We start from the raw sequence: 10,520 nt of genomic DNA, 5'->3' as shown, positions 1-10,520 counted from the left end.
CTCTTGCCTGGAAAATCCCATGGATGGAGGAGCCTGGTAGGCTGCAGTCCGTGGGGTCGCAGGAGTCGGACCACCTGCTAGAATCCTCTCTGGCATCCATCTTGGCTGAGCAATGTGTGAAGCACCAGCAAGGACCCTGAGTCAGAATGATTGACCGGGGACAACCTGGAAACTAAGCCCATCACCATAAAATCTGAGACACATGGCAGAGTAGTCCTCCTGGGTTCTCTTACCCTGCTGCTCTCCACCCAGACCCCCTTTCTCAATAAAATCTCTTGGTTTGTCAACACATGTGTCTCCTCAGACAATTCATTTCCAAGTGTTAGATAAGAGCCCACTCTGAGGCCCTGGAAGGGGTCCCCCTTCCTTCAACAAAAGCAACGATGAACCCTGTTCCTTCTCTAGTTTGCTCTCCTGAATCTCTGCATTAGCCGTGCTGGGTTCACTTACTGGGTGCTGTTGGCTTGCAAGGTGGAGTCAGCTTCTGGCAAGTCCGTTCAGTTCCTGCTTTCCTTTGCCCAGCACTGGACAGGTGGGTTAAAACTGCAATCAGAGAAAAGAGGTGGGTTTCATTCTTTAATCCCCACCTCCTGCTTTTTCCTCTCTGCTGCTGCTGCTGCTAAGTTGCTTCAGTCGTGTCCGACTCTGTGCGACCCCATAGACAGCAGCCCACTAGGCTCCTCTGTCCCTGGGATTCTCTAGGCAAGAACACTGGAGTGGGTTGCCATTTCCTTCTCCAATGCATGAGAGTGAAAAGAGAAAGTGAAGTCGCTCAGTCGTGCCCGACTCTTAGCGACCTCATGGACTGCAGCCTACCAGGCTCCTCTGTCCATGGGATTTTTCCAGCAAGAGTACTGGAGTGGGTTGCCATTGCCTTCTCCGTTTTCCTCTCTAGTTCATGTTTATTAGCCTGCATAGCGTTTAATTCTCTTTTGAGAGTAATAAAGATGACATTGTACCCTGAGCCACAGCTCTTGTATCTTGTTTCTAACTGGTTAGAAATAAACTCCTCTAACCCTCTGGCAGAGAGGATGAGCATCTCCTGGATAAACTGGGGAAAATACAGGTAAAAATAACAGTAGAGAAAACATTGTGAGATGGCAGAAAATGAAAGCAGTAAAAAGAGCTTTTGAGCAGAACAAAGTAACACAGGAAACATAGGGAAAGTAAACTGTACTTTATGGAGCTAAAGTGAACCTATTCTAGAAGGAGAGCTCTGAACATTCTAAAAAAGCTGTAACTCATGCCTAACAATTACTTACAGGTTAGACACACTATGTGAAATTTAGAATTCATTTTTTCCACCCCAAATCCACACCTCCTTCTGTATTTCTGTTCTGTTTCTGGGACCACAGTTCTCTAGCTAGCAGATGAACAGTATGTCAGTCACCTTGAGGCTAGACTTAATACTTCATCTTATCTCCATCCCACACCATCCCTCCTGTGGTTTTACTGAAGGCTTCCTAACAGAGACAGAAATGGTTCTATTCTTTCACCCTCTAGCAAAAGGTAATCAAATGGCTCCGGGATCTCTTAGTTCTTTCCCTAGAGTCTTTCCCCAAACATTTCAATTCTACTCTGCCAAAACAAAACCCTCAATTGGCCAAATTCAATTTTCCTAGAAAATAATTATGCAACCAGCTCTTATCACAAAAACACACTCATGGCCTGGGGGAGGGGAGGAGTGGTGGTGTGCCTGTCCATGCTGATTGGCTTAGACACACTGTTCTCTTCTTTTGTTAGTGTCACATTCTTAATTATTATAGTATGTTTCTTTCATTGTTTTCAGTTCTCAAACTTTTTGTGGTTTTGAACTCTCCTTTACACTCTCGAAAATCATTGAGAATTCCAAAGAGATTTTGTGTTATATTCACTGCTATATGCCATATCAGAAAATTAAAACTAAGAAAATAAATATTTGCTTCTAAATTAATTTTAAAACACTAGGAAACTCATTACATGTTAACATAAATAACATTTTTAATGAAAAAAGTATATTTTCCAAAACAAAGGAGAAATAACAGTTTTACATTCACGTAAATTCCTTTAATATTTTGTGTGATAGAAGACATTTCTGATTCTGCATTCAGTCTGTTGTGATATCACATATTATGCAACCACTGGAAAACTTCACTGTATATGTGTTTAAGAATGGGAGTAAAAAAGAGTTAAAAACAAGTCTCAATATTGTTTTGAAAACAACTTAAATTCTGTGACCCCTTGAAAGGGTTTCTGGGATTCCAGATGCTCTTAGACTATAGTCTGAGGACTACTGTTCTTAGTTATTCTAGCTTGTAGTTTCTCAGATGAATTTCAGAATATTTTGTCTCAGTTTGGAAGGTATTAAATATGTATTTAAAATTCTGTCTTCTCACTTAAGGATATCCTGTCTCTTCAATTAATACAATAATTTATACATGGTTTCTCCAAGGTGACAGCCTGCATTTTCCTTTCTCAGATCGCCCCCATTTCTTTTTATCATTCCCAGTTATTTCATGGTCTTCCTTGCTATTGTGAACAAGATTCATTTTTCCATTGTATTTTAATTGGTCATTGTCGGCCTCTTACAATTTTGTATATGGCCATTTGCTTCAGTTCAGTTCAGTTCAGTCGCTCAGTCGTGTCCGACTCTCCGCAACCCCATGAATCACAGCACGCCAGGTCTCCCTGTCCATCACCAACTCCTGGAGTTCACTCAAACTCATGTCCATCGAGTTGGTGATGCCATCCAGCCATCTCATTCTCTGTTGTCCCCATCTCCTCCTGCCCCCAATCCTTCCCAGCAATACAGTCTTTTCCAGTGAGTCAACTCGTCTCATGAGGTGGCCAAAGTATTGGAGTTTCAGCTTTAGCATCAGTCCTTCCAATGAACACCCAGGATTGATCTCCTTTAGGATGGACTGGTTGGATGTCCTTGCAGTCCAAGGGACTCTCAAGAGTCTTCTCCAGCACTACAGTTCAAAAGCATCAATTCTTCGACGATCAGCTTTCTTCACAGTCCAACTCTCACATCCATACATGACCACGGGAAAAACCATTGCCTTGACTAGACGGACCTTGGTTGGCAAAGTAATGTCTCTGCTTTGTAATATACTATCTAGGTTGGTCATAACTTTCCTTCCAAGGAGTAAGCATCTTTTAATTTCATGGCTGCAATCAGCATCCGCAGTGATTTTGGAGCCCCAAAAAATAAAGTCTGACACTGTTTCCACTGTTTCCCCATCTATTTCCCATGAAGTGATGGGACCAGATGCCATGATCTTTGTTTTCTGAATGTTGAGCTTCAAGCCAACCTTTTCACTCTCCTCTTTCACTTTCATCAACAGGCTTTTGAGTTCCTCTTCACTTTCTGCCATAAGGGTGGTGTCATCTGCATATCTGAAGTTATTGATATTTCTCCCAGCAATCTTGATTCCAGCTTGTGCTTCTTCCAGCCCAGTGTTCCTCATGATGTACTCTGCATATAAGTTAAATAAGCAGGGTGACAATATACCACCTTGACGTACTCCTTTTCCTATTTAGAATCAGTCTGTTGTTCCATGTCCAGTTCTAACTGTTGCTTCCTGGACCTGCATACAGGTTCCTCAAGAGGCAGGTCAGGTGGTCTGGTATTCCCATCTCTTTCAGAATTTTCCACAGTTTATTGTGCTTACTCCTTATTAATTCTTAAATAATATATTTGGTATATTATTTTAAAGAAAGAACTTGAAAACGTGAATCTTTTTATATAATGTTAGTATTGATACAATATTCTCAATATTCCAAGATACTACATATTAGATGAGATATATGACACTCTGAGAAAAACCCACTGTTTAAGTTTTGGATTTCAAAGATATTTTATGAGGAAGGATCTTGAAATTGCTGAATGCCTTTTTGACATCTACTCAAACGATCATATTTTTTTCTTAAAAGAAATGCGTTGATTTAGGATTAGGTGACGTGGTCATGTATGGATGTGAGAGTTGGACTGTGAAGAAGGCTGATCGCCGAAGAATTGATGCTTTTGAACTGTGGTGTTGGAGAAGACTCTTGAGAGTCCCTTGGACTGCAAGGAGATCCAACCAGTCCATTCTAAAGGAGATCAATCCTGGATGTTCATTGGAGGGACTGATGCTAAAGCTGAAACTGCAATACTTTGGCCACCTCATGCGACGAGTTGACTCACTGGAAAAGACTCTGATGCTGGGAAAGGTTGGGGGCGGGAGGAGAGGGGGAAGACCGAGAATGAGATGGCTGGATGGCATCACCGACTCTGTGGGCATGAGTTTGAGTGAACTCCAGGAGTTGGTGAGGGACAGGGAGGCCTGGCGTGCTGTGATTCATGGGGTCGCGGAGAGTCGGACACGACTGAGCGACTGAACTGAACTGACCTAGAATTCTTATTTAGACATCACAAATGATAGACCAATTTAGATTATTAACACAATTAAATGACATTTTGATTGTGAGTCTCACTTTTTGAAGGGGAGGAAGGCATAACCACGCCTAAAATGTCACCTGAGGCTGTTCAGGGAACCTGGCCATACAAATGTCATGGATGACCAGTTAGAGGACTGGTGATTAACGACTTCACTTCGGCAGGTAGGGTGAGCCCCACTTTGGCAGGCCGCTAAAGTGAACTGGTATCTGCGGGGATATCTCAGTACCTACTTTTCTTCTCACTTTCGGGATCAGAGCCCGCTGGCCTAGAGATGACATCCTGTGGCATGAACTCCACGGAGTTTGGGGGAAGACACCGCGCATTGCGAGGAGAAACTGCTTCAGGAAAGTGGGCCTGTCCGAGGAGCGGGGTGTTCAAGGATCTGGCGGGTCCCCTCCCTGACTACGGGCTACAGACCAGGGAGGCGTGACAGAGTCCCAGGCTTGACCGCCAGCTTCGGGTCCTGCGAGGTGCGCAGGGCAGACGGGGAGGCCTCTTCTCCCGGCGGGCACCGAGGGCTGCGGCGCGCCGGGTGGGAGGAGGAACAGCCTTGAGAGCCTGGAGAGGGGCCGCCCCCTCGAGCGCCCCGCCCCGCGGCCCCGCCCCTCGAGCGCCCCGCCCCGCGGCCCCGCCCCCTCGAGCGCCCCGCCCCGCGGCCCCGCCCCTCGAGCGCCCCGCCCCGCGGCCTCGCCCCCTCGAGCGCCCAGCGCCCCCGAGGGGAGGACGCAGACCCTGGCTTCCAACCCGGGCAGGGGTCTGGGCTTCGGCGTCTGGGAGCCCCGGGGCAGGCGGCAACACTTCCCTGCTACAGGTGGTGTGGGGTGCGCGCCGGGAATCGGACCGGGAACGCGAGAGGGACTCGCGGGGACCGCGCGCCGGGTCCCGGCGGTTTCCGGGCACCTGTGGCCCGCGCCGCGCCTGGTCTACTCGAGGGCCCTCCTGCTCAGGACTGATTTATCTGGAGCAGGTCGGTGGAGCCGGGGTCCATGCCCCGCCAGACGCATCTGTTAAGTTTCCTTTTTAAGGAGAAAGGGCAGACCAGAAAGAACATTGCGGTCATTACTAAGAAGTAGAGTAATCCACCCAGCAACGATGTCGCTTCGACTTATTCACCAACAGCTCTGTTCTGTAATAGTTTTTATTCGAACCTTGCTAGAATTTTTCTGTGAAAAATAAAAAAAAATTAATAATATTTTACTATTATTGGGATGATAGTTGGATGTAAGCTTTCAAATAGACGTTGTAATGGCACTAAAAATATATTTTTTGTTTGTTTTAAAATGGAAAACCCCAAGAATCCTCACGTATTTGAGTTTTCTTGGTGATTGAATGGGTTTTCTTAAAGCCTCTTACTTTTTTTTTGTTTGTTTCTCAGTGATCCAGTAACTTCAGAGTTATTTTATGCCTGCACAGGATGTGTTGTTTTCCGTCTTAGTCGCTTAAAAAATACTAAGCCTGAGTAATAAATTGTTGTCCTGTTATACTACCTCAATGTTTCTACGTTTAGTTTCTAAACACTTTTCCCAGATCCCTGATGCTTAAACCTGTAACACTGAGGTTGTTGTGTGTTACAGACCCGGGAACACAGATGCAGCCTGGACATTCACTTTGTCATGATATCTGAACGAGTTGTTTTCAAGCCTTGCTAAAGGTAGGTGATAAAGTTGACCAGTTTTCTGGATTTGCAGGAGCCTAAGTGCTAAATTTTGACAGATAAATGACAGTGCATGTTATTCATGCCATATTGATTTTTATTACACTGTAAAAGATAATTGTTTTCAAATGGGAAAATTTAGAGATGTATGAGATTTCAAAGATAACTTGTTTTTTATGTGTCTATTCATGTGATGTCTAGCGTGTGAAAAATTACTCTCATTTGTCTTAGTCTTTTTTTTATTATTGTTGGGAACAAAAAAGTGCACATTAAAAGATTCAGTGTGGTGATCTTTAATACCAGACTATATCTGTTTGAAGATATTTTGATCAGTCATATAAGGAGTACCACAGTCCTGCACTTCCCTTTTTAAATTTTCTCTTTACAGCCTAATATTTTTTGTGCGAATATTCTTTGAAAAATAACTTTTGCCTGTCAAATCCAAACTATTTGAAGGTCCATTAGTTACTACTAATAGGGTGATAAATATTTGAAAGTGCAAATATACTTTATATAGATGCAAATTATGTAAAGTTTTGCTGTAAAAATGTTTTATCACTTTAATAATTTCTGCAGTGTCAGTGCTCTAAACTATTTACTCCCTCTCCCCCCCATTCTTTTTATCAAATGAGAGTCTCTTGATTAGTTTTTTCTCTGGATTGATAATTTGAAAGATTAATGCAGTTATCCATTATAGGGACTTCCTGGTGTTCCAGTGGCTAAGATTGCCCTCCTGAGTTGTTTCTCTGGTCAGGGAACTAGATCCCACGTGCCATAACTATGAGTTTCTGTGCAGCAAGTGAAGATTGCCCATGTGCTGCAACTAAGACCTCCGTTCCGTTCAGTCGCTCAGTCGTGTCCGACTCTTTGCGACCCCGTGGACTAGCCTACCAGGCTTCTCTGTCCATGGGATTCTCCAGGCAAGAATACTGGAGTGGGTTACCATTTCCTTCTCCAAAGACCTAGTGCAGCAATATAAATAAATAAATTTTTATAAAAACGTTATCCATTAGAAGGTAAACAGATTTCCATTACAGTTTAAAACTAATTCACCAAAGACCCCATACCACTTAAAGGACACACAGGGATTTAGGAACCTCCAATTGGGAAGCATTACTCTTTAGAACTGAAATCATCTACCACTGAACATCAAATTTCTACCATAGACTTTGTCCTAGTTTGTTTCTTGACTCTGCCATTTACCAGCATATGACCTTAAAAAGTCTAATCCTCAGTGTTCTTTTCTGAAAATGGGGACACAGTAACAGTGCCTTTCTGAAGGGCTTCTCATAAGTGTTAAATGGTGTAATACATGTAAAACTAGAAGCCCAGTAGGTACTTGGTGCTGATAAGCAGTCAGAAAAATGCTTGCCACTGTTATAATCTAGTTTTCCTGATGTCTCAGGGTGATTATACCAGGTGGAGAGGTTGTTGTTGGTTGGTCATTTTTAACTTAGAACACAAAACAAACCTCATGTAGAAGTTATAGGCTGATAGCCTAAAGGCTGAATTTGATATATTTATTTGGGTCAGCTTTGTATTTTAAAATAATGAATACAACTATTACCAAATAGTTTAAATTTTGTAAATTTTAAGTAAATTCCCAGTCTTCGCTTCTGCTGAAAAACAAGGGGACCAGGCAAGGCAGGGCTTGTGTTTGCCAGCCCTGCAGCTGGGATGTAGCTGTGCATTTTGGATGGGAGACACTGCCCTCAGCTTTGCCACAGTTCCTCTAAACTCCTTGCATTTATTTCATCCAGATGCACTTCACTCATACATTTTACCTCCTTTGTCCCTGCAGACCCCTCAGTTTGTGATTTCTGACTCAGAAACTATCCCTTACTAATTGGAACAGGCAGTTGTGTGGCCAAAACCATAACTCACCTTGCATCCTTGACAAAGGAGGCGAGTTGTCCTGTATCACAATTTACAAAGCATCATTTCCTCATATAGCTCATTTGATACTTTGGTCAATTCTGAGAGTTAGTCCAGACATGTGTGATTATTCCATTTTCAGCTGTGGATGCTGACGTTTATAGGTTTATGCTAAAACTTAAAATAATGTTTTAAGTTTCTAGGAAATGATGGCCTTTCTTTTGGTTCCAGCATGTAAGCACATGCTTTTATCGCAGTGATTACAGAATGAGAAAATGAGTGGTGGAAAGCAGAATACATAGATAGAAGTACATAAGTAGACCTTTTCCCCCTTGTCTGCAAAACATTTTTAAGCAAATTGAAGGAACAAAACACTAATTATGGTTTATTCAAAGCAGACCATACATATCACTGGACAAGGTCTGTTTTAAACCAAACTTTATTGCCTGTGTTAATGAAAAGCTGGAGGGATGTGTGACCAGTTCATCTGGTCTGTAGTGAACTGAGACCAGAGATTTCTGTCAGTTTGTGTTTTAAAGTTCTTTGAGAAAGTAGGTAGTCGAACTAGTCTAGTGCTTCAGCCTGGTGTCTCTGAAATATGGTTTTGTATGGAAGACTCACTTTTCTGTGGGCTACTTTTAACCAGCATAATAATCATTCCAGGAGAATATTCTCTACAACAAATTAAAGTCAGGAACAGTGTTGTTCTAAGACTTGTCACAAGGCAGCTGAGGCTGTGGTCGGTGTGAGAGGTGAAGAAGAAAGTAGATTGAGTTTAGAGGTGTCAGAAAGGATCTGGAGGACACAGTAAGAATGTGGATTTTGAAGGACTTTTAATGGGAAAATAATGTCATCTGTCTTATCTGTTGAGATCTCTCTGGGATGCTCCGTGGAGACACATATGTTCTGCCCTGCTGGCATTCCAGGATTCCCCTTCCATCACAAGCAGGAGCTACTTTTGAATCTAATGTAAACCATATGCATGCAGTGGAGTTTAAACAGCTTGGCAGAAGGGAGTGTATAAAGGGAAGAGTCTTTCCATAACATTCTGCAGAAAATACATGATGTGTGTTTTGAAAAGTGAGAATCACAGTATTGAAATATTGCTCAATTTTGAGTAAAACCATCTGGAACTTTCTTAGTGTGTTTTATATCATGGGCAAATGGCATTTTCATTACATTGAGAAATGGTGTTCTCTGCCTATCTATTGGAAAAGTTAATAGGTTGATTATTTTTTGTGTTATATGGGAAAAGGAAACGTGCTCATGTTCACTTATGAAGCACTTATCCTTCTGCTGATAAATTTGGTCATTACCTCTGGAGTATTAAAAGATAGTTAGAGTGATTTTCTGGTACTTAAGAACTTAACATAGTCCCCTTAGTGATTATATGAGTAAAGAATTGAGTATTAGGAGTTATAGTATGAAAGCACATTAATGCAAACATTCCAAAAACCTAACTTTTATTTTTCTGTTTTTTTCCCTCTAATATTAGTCTAATTAGTCTCAATTAGTCCACTTAGTCTAATTTTAAGTTTCTTGATAAAAAATTTATCAAGATCTTTTTAGTCTCTGCTATAATTTGTAGTCTTTTCAACCTTAGTATTGCTCATCTGTAGCTTCTGTTTTGTTTGTTTTATTGATCAGTCTTAATAGGGACTTATCTATTAAAAAAAATTCTCTTTGAAGAACTGTTGTGTTTATCATTCTTTAATCTATCTTATTCTTTTTCTGTAATGTCTTTAATTTCAACTCTTCCTTTTTTCTACAATCTTTGCTTTTATTTTGTAATTACATAATTTTTAGCCTTTCTTCCATTCTAAGATAAAATTTTAGGCTATATGTTTTCCTCTGTATACTGCTTTAGCTGTATCCCATAAATTTTCATGAGTAGTATTTTCATTATTATTCAGTTTTAAGTCTATTTTTAAAAAGTCATTGAATTTTTTCTTTGGCCCTTGAACTGTTTAGTAGTTCCTTTTAAAGTATCTGATACTATAGGTTTTTAAAGATTTATCTAGTAGTTGTCTTCTTACTTAATTACATGGCAGTCACGTATGCTCAGGCTTCCCTGGTGGCTTAGACGGTAAAGAATCTGCCAGCAATGCAGGAGACCTGGGTTCGATCCCCGGGTCAGGAAGATCCCCTGGAGAAGGGAATGGCTACCCACTCTAGTGGAGAATTCCATGGACAGAGTAGCCTGCTGGACTATAGTCCATAGCGTTGCAAAGAGGCAGACATGACTGAGCAACTAACACTTTGACTTTCATGTACACTCGGGAAGGTTATTTGTTGTTAGATACAGGATTTCATGTGTATTTCAGGGTGTCCATTCAGTGCAAACAGATGACACAGATGGAGAGAATACGATGTTTTTGAATTGGAAGAATCAATACTGTGAAATGACTGTGCTCCCGAAAGCAGTCTATAGATTCAGTGCAACTCTTATAAAATTACCAATGGCATTTTTCACAGAATTAAAACAAAAAGCTTATAATTTGTATGGAAGCACAAAAGACCCCAAATGGCCACAGCAATCTTGAAAAAGAAAAACAGAGCTGGAGGAAT

At 41.6% G+C, this 10,520-nt stretch overlaps 1 protein-coding gene across 1 annotated transcript in view; it reads left to right on the top strand.

Annotated features, from left to right (window-relative positions):
- The first annotated feature begins 5,994 nt into the window (after window positions 1-5,994).
- MYO3A (myosin IIIA) overlaps window positions 5,995-10,520 on the top strand; it is a 177,660-nt gene continuing 173,134 nt past the window's right edge. Inside the window, exon 1 of the mRNA XM_055428556.2 lies at window positions 5,995-6,074. The gene's annotated coding sequence lies outside the window, so the exon portion shown is untranslated. The remainder of the gene's footprint in view (window positions 6,075-10,520) is intronic.

The sequence above is a fragment of the Moschus berezovskii genome, chromosome 15 (assembly GCF_049115385.1).
Source record: "Moschus berezovskii isolate FMDL1 chromosome 15, NW_MosBer_1.0, whole genome shotgun sequence".
Classification (NCBI taxonomy): Eukaryota; Metazoa; Chordata; class Mammalia; order Artiodactyla; family Moschidae; genus Moschus; species Moschus berezovskii.
Note: the sequence above shows the minus strand (reverse complement) of the source record. Positions and strands in the feature narration are given on the sequence as shown.